This window comes from Canis lupus, chromosome 30 (genome assembly GCF_011100685.1).
Source record: "Canis lupus familiaris isolate Mischka breed German Shepherd chromosome 30, alternate assembly UU_Cfam_GSD_1.0, whole genome shotgun sequence".
Classification (NCBI taxonomy): Eukaryota; Metazoa; Chordata; class Mammalia; order Carnivora; family Canidae; genus Canis; species Canis lupus.
In genome coordinates, this window is record NC_049251.1 from 35077072 (window position 1) to 35091808 (window position 14737).

Here is a 14737-nt window from a genome sequence, read left to right on the forward strand (position 1 = left end):
ATTGTTCTTCAAACAAAAACAAACAAAAATGCTCTTTTTTGGTTTCTTTATTTCTTTGATTTTTGGATGGTAGCTCATATTTACAAATGAGAGTCTAGATGGATTTGTTTTTCAGCAGTAATTTAAAAAAATCACCATGAATGTAAATTATGAGTATAGGATCTCTGTCTACAGAGGACGTAGAGTAGGGAGGAGGCAGGATATTGACCCAGTTGGATGTACAAGAAACTTACTTTCTGGGAATGGGGCCTCCAGAATTTACCTACAACAGTGCCTTTCCTCTCTCATCATGGTCAACCTTGGGACAATTCACAAGGCATCTACTCTCAGAGTGAGATGCTGGAAAACTGTTACCAAAGGCTTCAATAATTATCGGACAACTGACCCACATCTGCTGCCAACACTTGCTGCTTCTGATCTTGGGAATATTCTAAGGTTCTGCTGGCAACATTTACAATGTAAATGATTCTGTTCATTTTAGGCTTTTAGCAATTTGGGGTTTTACTGATTCCATCTGCTTTATATCTTCCAGAAATTCCTTAGTGTTCTGGTCTGCTGATGGAACTTCCTGGTTTTCTAGTACTGCTATGGATATTTTCATACTTTTATGTTCATTCATTTCAAAGAGATTTTGAGAGGGTGGAGAGAGGTAAGTGCATGTGCTTAGGCAGCCATTCTCATAACTGTCTTTTCTTTGAGTGATTTTCTCCAAATAGGCTACATGTAAAAATATCCTTGGAAGCTTTAAAAATACATAGTCACTGGTTCACTGCTGGATAATCTCCTCCAGTAGATTTGGAGTGGAGCCAGGGATCTGTAATTTTTTAAGGCTTCTCAAGGTATTCTGATGTACATCTCACTGCTAGATTTGGGAGCCAGTGAATTATGACACCCCAAAATGAGACTGTATTAACATAGGCATCATGCAAAATTTCCCTTCATGAGGAAAAGCTCTATAAACGAAAATATTTGTCAAGGATAAATAAATATTTGTGACCCTCAGGAGGTAGTTTATGATCTTTAGCCAAGAACTGTAGTGTTCCATCAGCTTCATCTCTTTGACTGAGATGGTTTCAGGGCACTGCTCTTCATTACAAGGTTAAGTTGGGATCGATTCTTCTCTCCAGTCTCTTTCCTTTCATTCTCCAATGTAGAAAGTTTTTACAAGCTTTAAAAAAAACAAAAACAAACAAAAAACAAAAGGAAGAAGAAGGGTTTATAATTCTAGTGTCTTGATTGCCTAAAAGGAAATGGTTGCTATTGCTCGTAGAACTGAGGGAGGACAGATTCAGTATCACTGGGAAATGAGTCAAATACTAGTGAGGATCAAATATCAGCTCAGGATTCTTGGTCTTATGTGTTCCTTTTTTAAAATTGTGGTGAAATACATATAAATGTACCATCTTAATCATTGTTAAAAATACAGTGCATTGGTGTTACATTCACATTGTTGTACAGCCCATCTCCAGAACTCTTTCATCTTGTAAAACTGAAACTCTGTACCCGTTAAACAATTCTCCTTTCTTCTCTTCCCCAGCCCTGGCAATCATCATTCAATTTTCTGTCTCTGTGAATGTGATTGCCCTAGATACCTCATATAAGTGGAATTATACAGTATTTGTCTGTTTGTGTCTGGCTCATTTCACTTAGCTTAGTGTCCTCAAAGTTCATTCATGCTGTAGCATTTGTCACAATTTTCTTCCTTTAAATTATTCTTGAGGTAGTATGGAACATACTAGAAGAGGGAACTTGCAGAATGAGCCATGCCTACCTCTCCACCTTCATTGCCTTCCCATAGTGCTCTGGACTCCTGTTCCACTGAACTTTCTTAAACATAGCATGCTCCCCCTTGCCCACTTGGTCTTTGTATATGCCATGGCTTCTGGCAATAACATTTTTCTACCTGCCTGGTACCTGAATAACTCTTGATCATCTTCCAGATTTGGGTTTAAATGGTACCAAGGGTTCTCAAACCTTAATTTGCTTAAGAATTATCTGGAGAGCCTGCTAAAGTGCAGCTTTCCTGGCCCATCATCCATGGATTCTAATTCAGTAGTTTTCAGTGGGGCTCAGGAATTTACATCTTGTAGCTCACTTAAAAATATCATAGGTCTGTATTTTTCAATCTTCGGGTCAAAACTCATACAGGGATCCTAAAATCAATCTTGTGGTTAAGTCTGGGAAAATAAAAATGAAATAGAAAATATCAGAGTTTGTTCCACATTTTTTGGGACAAATACTGTTTCATGAAAATTTTCCAGTTTTAATTATACATGGGTATGTTTATGCATGAGTTTGTGTGTATATATTATTTTACTATAAATATGTGGGGACTGGGTTGCGATGTATTTCTCAGTATGGATTGAGTTTACAAAGCTTGAACAATAACATGGGGTCTTGCTATGTGTTTTCCTCATAGCTTCCTATACTTCTATAATTATTGTAGTTCCATAGTTTATTGCATTTTTTATTTATTTTTTTAAAGATTTGTTTATTTATTTTAGAGGGAGAGAAAGAGAGCATGAAGGAGAGGGGCAGAGAGAGAGGGAGAGAGAATCTCAAGCAGACTCCACGCTAAGTCCAGAGCCCCACCCAGGACTCCATATCATGACCCTGAGATCATGACCTGAGCTGAAACCAAACTTTGAACACCCAACCAAATGTGCCACCGAGGCATGCCTGAACTTTCTTTTTAAATTGTTCTCCCTGCTAGACTATAAACTTGACAAAGGCAGAGAAACATATCATATAAGTGCCCATTGTATCCCTCCAGCATCTACTATGTAAATAATATTACTGTTGTATCAAAAATTTTTCAAGAGGGGTGCCTGGATGGCTTAGTTGGTTAAGCTTCTGCCTTTGTCTCAGGTCGTGATCCAAGGGTCCTGGGATTGAGCCCTACATGGGGCTCCCTGCTCAGAGGGGAGTCTGCTCCTCCCTCTCCCTCTGACCCTCCTCCCCTGCTCATGCTCTCTCTGTCAAATAAATAGAAAAAATCTTTTAAAATTTTTTTTCAAGAAGAATTAGTTTAATTCCTCAAGTAGAAATATTTCTCTCTGTGGTTTCAGAACTTGTTTTGATGGATCCTCTTTCATGCCATTACTAAGTCATTTCGACTATGTTTAATGCATGGACAGGTGAGATTTAAAGACTTAAGCGGTCAAGTCTCTTGGCGGTTGTTTCTGGCTTCTAGGTCAATCTATTGGTTTGTCAGTAAAGATCTTGTCCAGAACTTCTAGAATAGAGGAAAATCTGTAGAACTTTCCTGTTAGATGACTTGTCTCAAGTAGAGTCATGGGTGTGGTCAGCCCCAGGGTACAGGCAAGAAGGAGTTGCAGTATCTGTAGGGCATTTTAAAAAAATAATAAAACTGAAAAATAAAAAAACTGCCCAGTGTGGGCCTCTCCTACCTCCTTCCCCTCTCTTAGTAGGACAATGCCATTTGAACTGCTTTTTCTTTATGATGCCACTGAAAATTTTAAGCTAGGATTCCATTTTCTTTTGGGGGGCAAGAATACTGTTACAGGTTCTCTAATGATCTCTTTTAGTAATTGTAGTATGACTGAAGCTCACCAAACTGCAAGCTTTTGGATGTGACTTTTCCTTCATCATCATTCTTCAGGGCCAGAGTATCTTCCAGGCTATTTTCCAAATTTATGAGAAGTGGCTTATAATTTTACTTTTATCAAGGGAATCATTCTCTGCATTTTTTTCAAGCTCTATTTCAACTTGGTTAGGCATACCAAATTAATTCTATGTCTAGGAAGAAACCAAATGAGAGAAACTCAGATCATCCTGCAGTTGTCTCTTTCAGTACCAGTTGATATTTTCAGGAGGAAATTATTTAACTGACCTACAGAATGTATTGGAAGTTGCTATGAACTCAGGTTATTACTTAAAGTGATCCTGTAGTTGAGGCTTTGCTCTCATGCTTTTCAGGATTGGAGGTGCTGCTTATGTTGTTTCGGCTTAAGGAAATTAATTTTTGTTAGTTCTGGTATCCAGCGAACTGTTAGAATGCCTTCACTTTTTTTTTCCCTTTCTGGCTCAAGTTAATAGGTAACCAACAATAAGCCAGTCTTCTTACTAACTGAATAAAACAAATAAGTAGAATAACACAGAAACCAACTATTGACAGATCTTTTCTGACTGCCTCCTAAGAAAAGTTTTAAATTTAAGAAATGACTACATACTTGCCATGGAAATTTCCTATTTCAGTTCTCTATGAAGTGTTTGCCTGATGGTTGACATGTGATTCACCTTCACACAAACATTTAATTGCATTTTCTAAATGTGATAGGCATCATCTAAAGAGGACCTACAAAAAAGCTCTAAAGATAGGGACTCCCTCCCTCCCTCCCTCCCTCCCTCCCTCCCTCCCTCCCTCCTCCCTCCCTCCTCCTTCCTTCCTTCCTTCCTTCCTTCCTTCCTTCCTTCCTTCCTTCCTTCCTTCCTTCCTTCCTTCCTTCCTTCCTTCCCATTACTGTTTTACTCCTCTGCAATAAGGAAAACCTCTAGTGTATGCTAAGGCCCAGTCCCTTAGCATCTGATCCTCAGGCCTAGATGTAGCTTTTCACTTCTTTCAGAAAGAAATTAGATGAACAAAAGTCCACAACTAATAATAGATTCATTCCATCACTTCAGAAAAACAGACTTTAGGTAAGATAAATTTGTTTTATCATGTTTCGAGTTGACATAATATTGGATCTAAATTTATTTAGAGCATGGAACTTTTACTAAAATTGTATGTAATCTCCCATGCACAATTTATTTCAATATTGCCTTATTACAAGTGACTTTTCCATTTAGAAATTAAAAGTATAAATTATTCTAAAATACTATAAAATATAAAAATTTTAAAAATTAATTTATCACATTTTTTTCATTGCTTTTAGGACATTCAGCTTGTAGATGACCATGCTATTTGTAATACTCTGCATTCTACTATAAAGTCTTGTTGTATTTTTCTACCCTAAGTAAAGGATTACACAGTTTAGTTAGTTGATTTTCTCTATGGTTTTATTATTTTTTTTTGTTACAATCAAAATGACTTTTTCTTTATGTCTGTTTTAAGTATTGATCTCAGGCTAGGCAGATTAGTGCCTTACAGGTGGAATATTAACACCATGATACCATGTACTCTTGTCACGTGGCAATGTTATTGAACACATTGGAGATTTTTTTCTCATTTAAGGGAACTTAGTTACTGCCATTCATACATTGACATTATAAGATTATCCCATCAGTGTTCTATAGATAAGTGAGCGTTAGAAACCAATCTTTTTTCTATATGTCTTATATACCTTTATAGTATTTTATGTTGTAAATTCTATAAATTTTTCTTTAAGCAACATTTTTAAGTTAACAGTATATTTGCTTTATATCTCCTTTTTTTTAAATAAAGGGTTTTTTTTTTTAATTTATTTAAGTAATCTCTATACCCAACATGGGGCTCAAACTCACAATCCCAAGATCAAGAGTCACATGCTCTTCCAACTAAGCCCCTGCTTTATATCTTATAATTTTGCATTGCATATTGATTTTACTGCTAAGAGAAAATTACTTAAGTGACATGAATAGAGACTAAAGGCTTCATTCAGGGCAGCCTGGGTGGCTCAGCGGTTTAGCAACGCCTTCAGCCCAGGGCGTGATCCTGGAGACCCAGGATCGAGTACCATATCGGGCTCCCAGCATGGAGCCTGCTTGTCCCTCTGCTTGTGTCTCTGTCTCTCTCTCTCTCTCTGTCTTTCTCTCTTTCTCTCTCTCTCTCTGTCTTTCATGAATAAATAAATAAAATAAAAAAAAATAAAGCCTTCATTCAGATGTGTTGTCAGGGAACACCTGAAAACCAGGTGACTTTCCAACTGAAGCAGAATCAGAGGTTGTATAGCATATTGGAAAGGTGACTATGGGATCTTGCTGTTTAACCATAGGCAACAGTTTTCCACTTTACCCTCCACTAGTGCTTGGGGGTTATTCCTTTTTTCATGCCTCTTGCTTGAGGACTCCATAACAACGTATTTTTGTTCTTGTTTTGTTTTATTTTATTAAAGATTTTATTTATTCATTTGACAGAGAGAGCATAAACAGGGGGAGTGGTAGGCAGAGGGAGAGAGAGAAGTAGGCTCCCCACTGTCAGATGTAGGCCTGACATGGGGCTCGATCCCAGGACCCTAGGATCATGACCTGAGTCAAAGGCAGATTCTCAGCTAACCGAGGCACCCAGGTGCCCCTAGAATATATTTTCTGAGGACTGTTTTTGCAAACCTTGTGGTTTATTGAAGAGCCCGAGTTCATAGGGCAGGGGTGGTAGATACTAAAGAAGAAAGAAAAGGGGACAAAGGTACAAGGCAGTAGGGAAACTGGGGTCTCTCTATATGTTTGTGGTAATTATTTCTTTTGTCATACCTTTGAAGGAGGGAAAGGCAGAAAAGAATCAAGTGGTTAGCAGTTCCTTTTTATTATTATAACAGTCTTATGTTTCCCTATTTGTATCAGCACTCATAATCACGTAAAACATCAGTTCTGTGGTTCAAAAGTACATAGAAGTGCTGTCATGGATTTTATTTATAACATTATAAGGGAACTTCACTGGAAGTTTTCCAGATACTTACTGTCATCATAAAGTTTCATTTTTATTAGTGTGGAGGTAATATTTGTGTGTATATGTGTGAGTGTTATTCTCAGAGGAAGGATTCTTTTTTTTTTGTATATTTTTTTATTGGAGTTCAATTTGCCAACGTATAACACCCAGTGCTCGTCCTGTCAGGTGCCCCCCTCCCAGTCACCTCATCCCCCCACCCACTCCCTTCCACTACCCCTTGTTTGTTTCCCAGAGTTAGGAGTCTCCCATGTTCTGTCTCCCTCACTGATAATTTCCCACTCATTTTCTCTCCTTTCCCCTTTAATCCCTATCACTATTTTCTATATTCCCTGAATGAATGAGACATATAATGTTTATCCTTCTCTGATTGACTTACTTCACTCAGCATAATACCCTCCGGTTCCATCCACGTCATAGCAAATGGTGGGTATTTATCATTTCTAATGAGTAATATTCCATTGTATACATAGACCACATCTTCTTTATCCATTCATCTGCCGATGGACACCGAGGCTCCTTCAACAGTTTGGCTATTGTGGACATTGCTGCTATAAACATTAGAGTGCAGGTGTCCTGCCATTTCACTGCATCTGTATCTTTGGGGTAAATCCCCAGCAGTGCAATTGCTGGGCCATAGGGTAGTTCTATTTTAACTCTTTGAGGAACCTCCACACAGTTTTCCAGAGCAGCTGTACCAGTTCACATTCCCACCAACAGTGCAAGAAGGTTCCCCTTTCTCCACATCCTCTCCAACACTTGTGGTTTCCTGCCTTGTTAATTTTCCCCATTCTCACTGGTGTGAGGTGGGATCTCATTGTGGTTTTGATTTGTATTTCCCTGATGGCAAGTGATGTGGATCATTTTCTCATGTGCTTGTTGGCCATGTCTGTGTCTTCTTTGGTGAAATTTCTGTTCATGTCTTTTGCCCATTTCATGATTGGATTGCTTGTTTTTTGGGTGTTGAGTTTAATAAGTTCTTTATAGATCTTGAATACTAGCCCTTTATCTGATGTGTCATTTGCAAATATCTTCTCCCATTCTGTAGGTTGTCTTTTAGTTTTGTTGACTGTTTCTTTTGCTGTGCAGAAGCTTTCTTTCTTGATTAAGTCCCAATAATTCATTTTTGCTTTTGTTTCCCTTGCCTTCATGGATGTATCTTGCAAGAAGTTGCTGTGGCCAAGTTCAAGAAGGGTGTTGCCTGTGTTCTCCTCTAGGATTTTGATGGAATGTTGTCTCACATTTAGGTCTTTCATCCATTTTGAGTTTATCTTTGTGTCTGGTGTAAGAGAATGGTCTAGTTTCATTCTTCTGCATGTGAATGTCCAATTTTCCCAGCACCATTTATTGAAGAGACTGTCCTTTTTCCAGTGGATAGTCTTTCCTGCTTTGTTGAATATTAGTTGACCATAGAGTTGAGGGCCCATTTCTGGGTTCTCTATTTTGTTCCATTGATCTATGTGTCAGAGGAAGAATTCTTGAACTCACATTAAGCTAAGGACTTGTGAGCAGGCTGTTTACACACCTCATCTCAGTTGGGCTCACAAATACACAGTTGAGAAACTGATAGCTATTGGGGAAAGTGAATCAATATTTTTAAAAGCATTGATGTTTCAAAGGCCTTCTTGGGTTGTTCTTGTTGTTGTTGTTGTTAATGCAGTGGTTCTAGAGGTTGCAAGAAAAATTTTGGTACATATTGCAAAGGGGAATTTTGAGTCTTAAAATTACTTATGATTAAATATTATATTGGGTGGTTGTTTCTAGCTTCAGAAACAAACAACTATGATAAATAAGACCAAAATGTGTTTTGCAATTTCCTGTTTTGTTCTACAAATGTAGGGAAATACAAAGTATATTCAGAAACAAACTTAAGGTATAAATAGATTAAAGCCAAAATGCTTTTAGAAATAAATTTAAGGTATTTAAGTAGTTTCCTAGAGTGCTATTCCTTGTACTTGTCTTATAGAAAAACTTCCAAACGCGGTTTGAAATAGTTCATAATAAAAATCCCAAATATAGTGAACATCCACGTTTAAAACAAAGGTAAGTGGACAGATATTGAAAGGACTGAACAGGGACACCTGAGTGGCTCATTGGTTGAGTGTCTACCTTCATGAAGCTCAGGACGTAATCCTGGAGTCCTGGGATTAAGTTCCACATCGGGTTCCCTGCATGGAGTCTGCTTCTTCCTCTGCCTATTTCTCTGCCTCTCTCTCTCTGTCTCTCATGAATAAATAAATATTTTTTTTTAATTAAAAAAAAGGACTGAACACATTGATCGGTTTGCTTCAGGAAAAAATGAAGCTCAAAATTAATTATACCAGAACCCCAAATGCATACTTCTACCTGGAGGAGCTTCTCTTAATCCTTCATCATCCAGTCCACACCCAAACAAGAAGAATTGTTTCCTTTTTCTGGTACCTGTAATAGTTTTTTTATATGTATCCAGTTAGACAACATTTCACTTATCATTGTATTGGTCATATTTCGTACCTGCAGACATGTAATCGTTCTTGTTTTCATTAATGAATAAATAGAACCCAAGTCTGAAGCTGACGTTTTCCAATATTCATGGATAATTCTTTTTTATGAAAATTAGTGTTCTTTATTGAAGGCCAAAAATTACCATGACGTATTCACACCTTGATCATTTTGTGTCTATATCAGATATATATATATATATATATAGATATAGATATAGATATAGATATATAGATATATAGAGATATAGATAGATAGATTTTTTTTTTTTTTTTAGATTTTATTTATTCATTCATTCATGAGAGACACACACACACAGAGAGGCAGAGACACAGGCAGAGGGAGAAGCAGGCTCCACTCAGGGAGCCCGTCGTGGGACTCAATCCCAGGTCTCCAGGATCACGCCCCGGGCCGAAGGTGGCGCAAACTGCTGAGCCACCCAGGCGTCCCTATATCAGATATTTTTTAAGTTACATTTGATTGCTGCATTGACAAGTAAAGTATCACTTACTGGAGTATATCCATTTGTGCCCCAGCATCCTGGGCCACCTCCGCTTCAAGTGTCTGAGGCCAGATACTACTTCCCAAAAGCTGTAATCCCTTATCCTGTCTCCCTAACAGCAACGTAATTATATCCCCTATCTTTTCAGAGGCAAATGCATGGATAATTCTTGACAGCCATATTCAACATGTTTAGCTGTCTGAGGATTCATCATGGCTGTCCTCTTGGACAGAGATGGCTAAAAAGTAAATAAGACAAGGAAGACAGTTTAAGATTATTTTACACAGGAATAGGATTATTAGTAACACGTCACAAGATATTCCAACCCAAAGGCTGTCTTCGGTGACTTAAGATTCCAGTGAAATACTTTTTAAAAATTTAAGTAGATTCAAAGTTGCTTCTTGAAAAAGAACTGAGACTTTGCTTGAGGTAGTTTTTAAATCAACTGGTGCAAAAATAAGATAGGATTCTATCTTTCTAATCGAGCAGAAATATGCACCTGATTTTCATATATATGTGAATTACATTTATGAGATATAGAAAAATATAAAATATAGATAGAAATTAGATATGTGAGGGATGCTTGGGTGGCTCATTGGTTGAGCATCTGCCTTTGGCTCAGGGCATGATCCTAGATCCAGGAATCCAGTCCCACATTGGGCTCCCCGCAGGGAGCCTGCTTCTCCCTCTGCCGATGTCTCTGCCTCTCTCTGTATGTCTCTCATGAATAAATAAATAAAATATTTTTAAAAAGATATGTGAAATATATGGAATCTCTAGAAATATATAGAAATATACATTAAATATATGATATATATAAATACAGAAATACGTTATTATTAATCTTGGCTTGTATAGGAGCTGCTTTCACAGCTATGCTTCTTCTGTAGAGAAGGAGGGGGAGGAGGGAGGGAGAGAGAAAGAGATAAAGAAGGCTTCTTGGTCAGTTACCCTTTGAAATGTAAAGAAATGACTCCAGATATTATTAATTTTTGAAATATAAACACACAGCTCTGGGAGACAAATTTCTTTTTTTCCAGAGTTGTCTATCTACATAATCATCCTTAGATCCAGGTGCCAACATTCTATTCTCAGAAAATCCTGGTCATACAGAAACATGAACATCTTCACATTGTTTTTCCATGTAGAATAGCCATACACGTAAAGCATAGCCTTTCTGGGGCCTCAGCTACATACCCTGAGTGTTCAGTGAGGTCTTTCCACTGTGTCCGGTTGGAACCCCAGTGTCTTCCAGCTCCACATGGCCTCTAGGTACTCTTCATCTCACAGCCCTTCAATAGTTCTATTTCCCTGGGCTTCCAAGAGCCTAGTCCTGTGTCAGTGCATCCTGATATTCAGCCAAATATTTAAAAGACCCCTGTGCAGATTTCTAGAGTTTCTTTTCTATGTAGCTCCCTCTTTTCCCTGCAAATTCCAGCAGCCTCAACAGACCCAAACTCTGACCTCCATTTCATCCATCCAGTGAAATCGATGTTCTCTTTTTAACTACACTTCCCTGTGCTGTGATCTGGAAAGTGCCTCCAGGTGAATGTGGCTTTCTTGTGTCTCTCTTCTCCAAAGATCACAGCCCTATGCTGTCCTATGTTCAGTGCTTGCTTTGTATATTTTGTCCAGTTCCATAGTTGTTTACACTGGGAGAGTGAGTCTCATACTATCATTGCAAATTGCAAATATTTTCTATCAGATTTTCAGATTATCATCCTATATATCATCTTTGCCAGCTATCTATCTGGCTCTTAAAGGATATGAATTCCCTTTAAATTAACAATAGTATGTTCCTGTAGCTAGAAAACAATTATATAATCGAATCCTGAATTGGCAGGTGTATAGTTTCTCTAAAAAGACTTCCTGTATTTAAAATGAACAGTTTAGAAATGGGCTTAAAAATATGTTAGATTCTTAAAAAAAAAAAGTTAGATTCTTTAAACTCCTCTCCAGTATGATATTATTTGTTCAGAAAAGTTCATGCTCTCTCTTTATTACTTTATCTTCCTGTAGAAATAGTTTTAAAAACTTTGGATTAGCAGATTCTAATTTTTACTGAAGAGACTAAGAAAAGGACTAACTAAATCAGAAAACTCTAGCTGGTGAAATCTGCAGTTGAGCATAGATTTTATTATGGGTAAAAGTGAAAAGGAAACACTACAGATGTATGATTAAATTATTAGGATGTTTTTTTCAAAAGCACATGCAATAAATATGTTTACATTTAGTTCATTCTTGAGTCTTTATGTGAGATTTCAGGATCAATGTCACTTTCAAAAGAAAAATATTTCCCCTATTTGTGTTGGAAAAATACAAGTGATTTAAAAGCTGTGTTAAATTAGGGATAAATTTATAAGAATTGTGTAGTTCTTTGGAAGCTCCTTTTAATGTTTGAAGGGATAATTAATAATCATACTCTTTCTTCTGCTCTAAGTTTTGAACCAATTAAAAGATGTTTCAATTAAATCAGACAAATAGAGTACAAAATAACAGAATGTAGTTTAGATATACATATACAATCAGGCTTCCCAATACACCTGTCCTGAATTGGATGTTTGACTCATTGTGTCACTGGTAGAGAAATTGGAAAACAGAGCTACTCCTCTGAGAGGGGTGGAGCTGAAGAGAACGCTCCCATCCTGGAGACTGGGTAGCCTGAAAGAAAGAGAACCCATGATTATTGTGTTTGCACTTTTGGGAACTTACCTTTTAGAAAGTGTGTGTGTGTGTGGTGTGAATAGATTATTAAATGGATTGAATTAGTTGTTTTCTCCATATTAGTTTTTAGTATTAAAGATGAGTTTTATGAAGGGCTGAAATATAACTTGGTCAGGAAGGAAAATTATTGCTTGATCTTAAAAGTGTATTTATGTAAACAAGCCTTGGTTGAAAGAAGACCGTATTTAATCCTTTAAGAAAGCTTGTTTATAGCCAGGTAAGGAAGTTGCAAGTTGGGATTCCTTGTGAATAAGGAGGATACGTCTGGATTCTTGCCTTGGAGGGAAGTGAATCAGTTAGACTTGTTTGTCCTATGCACATAAAAAGGTATCACAGTGACTTAAGATACCTTAAAAGGGTAGTTCAAAACTGTCAGCTAATTTCTGAGAATTGTTTTTGGTAGAACTTCTTTTCATGGCTTAAAAAGAAATTGACAGTGTCACTTGTAGACCTTGTGTTAGAGACCATAGTTTTTAGGTTAGATATCTCTTAGAAAGCACTGCTCAAATCTGTGAGATTAATAATATTTTTTGCTAGTTCCTTTGATCTTATCTTTGGGACTTGCTTTTTTGCACTTACAGACTATCCCCTTTTAATTTTCCAAAATGATTGGCTAGAGGGGTTTTGAGAATGATGCCAATGTTTCATAGCTGTGTGGGTTCAGGATCTGGGGCTATCTTCAGGATATCCAGAGAATGGAAGCTAATAATTGGTCCTCCTCCTCCTTTACAATTTCATTAAAATATCTTCTTAATTTCTTTCATCTAAGAATTTAAAATTGGTTCCCAGTTGGTTGCTGAAGAACACTGATTATGCAGTTCTATATGTAAAACAGTAAAGGCATTGTGGGGAGTGACAAGACACATTTATGGCTTCTGTTTTCTATGAGTGTGAATATAATCTAATGACCAAGAACACACAAAGAACTGGATGATAGAAATGTAAAACAAACACATCCTGCGTTTTGTAGAAAAGCCAACAGGCCCAGAATCACAGTCCATCAGCTTTGCAGCTCTGGTATAAAGAATACTTCTTCCCTGATAACTCTGGGAGACGGTTTCTGAAGGGCCTTAATGTTCATAAGTATGACCCTGGACCAGCAGCATCAGCATTGCTGGGGAGCTTATTAGAAATCCAGACTCTCAAACCCTACCCTAAGCCTACTGGATCAGAACTGTCATTTTAAAAAGATTCAAATGAACGTTACAGCCTGGGAAGCCCTATTGCTGAGGACTCTGATGGTGCTTATTTAGGTCAAGGGCCCAGTCAGAACTCATCGCTCTGGCTAGGGGTATCTAGGGCACACTGAATGCTCAAGCCTGGGACATATGTTTCCTGTCTCCTAGGGCAGTGAGGGCGGTGGGATCAGTATGTGGATTGGGTTTACTACAGAACGGAGGTGTTCTGTTGCTAGGGTAAGGGAAGCACCTAATAATAGGTGCCCAATAAACTTATTTCTTCCTTTCATCCCTATGCTCACATTAATGTTGGGACTAGCTGTTCACTAGCTCTTTCATGTTGGGCTGTTTCATCTCATTTTGTCTGTCTGTGTGCACGTGCGTGCACGCTTCAGGGTTCTACTCCTAGCCTCACCTCACAATGCCATCTGTCTGCTTGACCTAGATATTAGGGATCTTTTATTCTTCCACAGCATGGTTCTGCTATCCCACCTCAAAAACATATGAACGCTGTAAGGATAAGCACGCACATACCTGAGCCTCAGTCCGACTTTTGCTTCCTTGCACTCTTGGTAAACATGTGTGCATCACTGCCTGCTTTGGTTCTGCTACTAGGTCATTAATCCTTGGAGTCATGCCTTTTCAAGTTGTGAACTGTTAAAATACATTTGTATTTACTAGGAGTCATACTCTTAGCCCTAAGGAATTATACTCCTAAGTGACTACCTTTTAGAAAATTTTTACATACAGGGAAAGACAAAGTTATAATCATTTACAATTATTACTCATTTTTTAAAAAAGATTTGTTTATTTATTTTGGAGAGAGAAAGAATGCACAGGAGCACAGGGGCTAGGGGCAGAGAGAGTGGGAGAGAGAGAATCTCAAGCAGACTCCCTGCTGAGTGTGGAGCCAGACCCAGGGCTCAGTTTCACAACCCTGAGATCATGACCTGAACCAAAATCAAGAGTCATTTGCTTAACTGACTAAGCCTCCCAGGTGCCCTTGTTATATTAATCATTTTGTTGCTCAGATTTTCCCAGATCCTAGATTTGTCAAGCTGGCTCCTGTCCTCTTTTGATATGTCCTCATCATTTTTTAAACTCTTCCTTACTTTCTAGCACATCAGGATATTCCAGGATCATCTTCTGCAGCCCTGGCTTTGGAATTAAGCAGTTTTCATTACTTTTAGTGGAAAATGGTATTTAGAAAGCAAGAGTTAAGTGCTAAGGATGTTCATGGTTACTGTGGTA

The 14737-nt window shown here is 37.8% G+C and overlaps 1 protein-coding gene across 5 annotated transcripts in view; it reads left to right on the forward strand.

Moving 5' to 3' along the window:
- Positions 1-14737, forward strand: part of LRRC49 (leucine rich repeat containing 49) — a 158963-nt gene that overhangs the window by 58447 nt on the left and 85779 nt on the right. Inside the window, exon 1 of one of the 5 annotated variants that reach the window (XM_038580859.1) lies at positions 533-649. The exons of the other annotated variants lie outside the window; for them this stretch is intronic. The gene's annotated coding sequence lies outside the window, so the exon portion shown is untranslated. Of the gene's footprint in view, positions 1-532; positions 650-14737 lie in introns of those variants that run through there. 5 annotated transcript variants of the gene reach the window in all.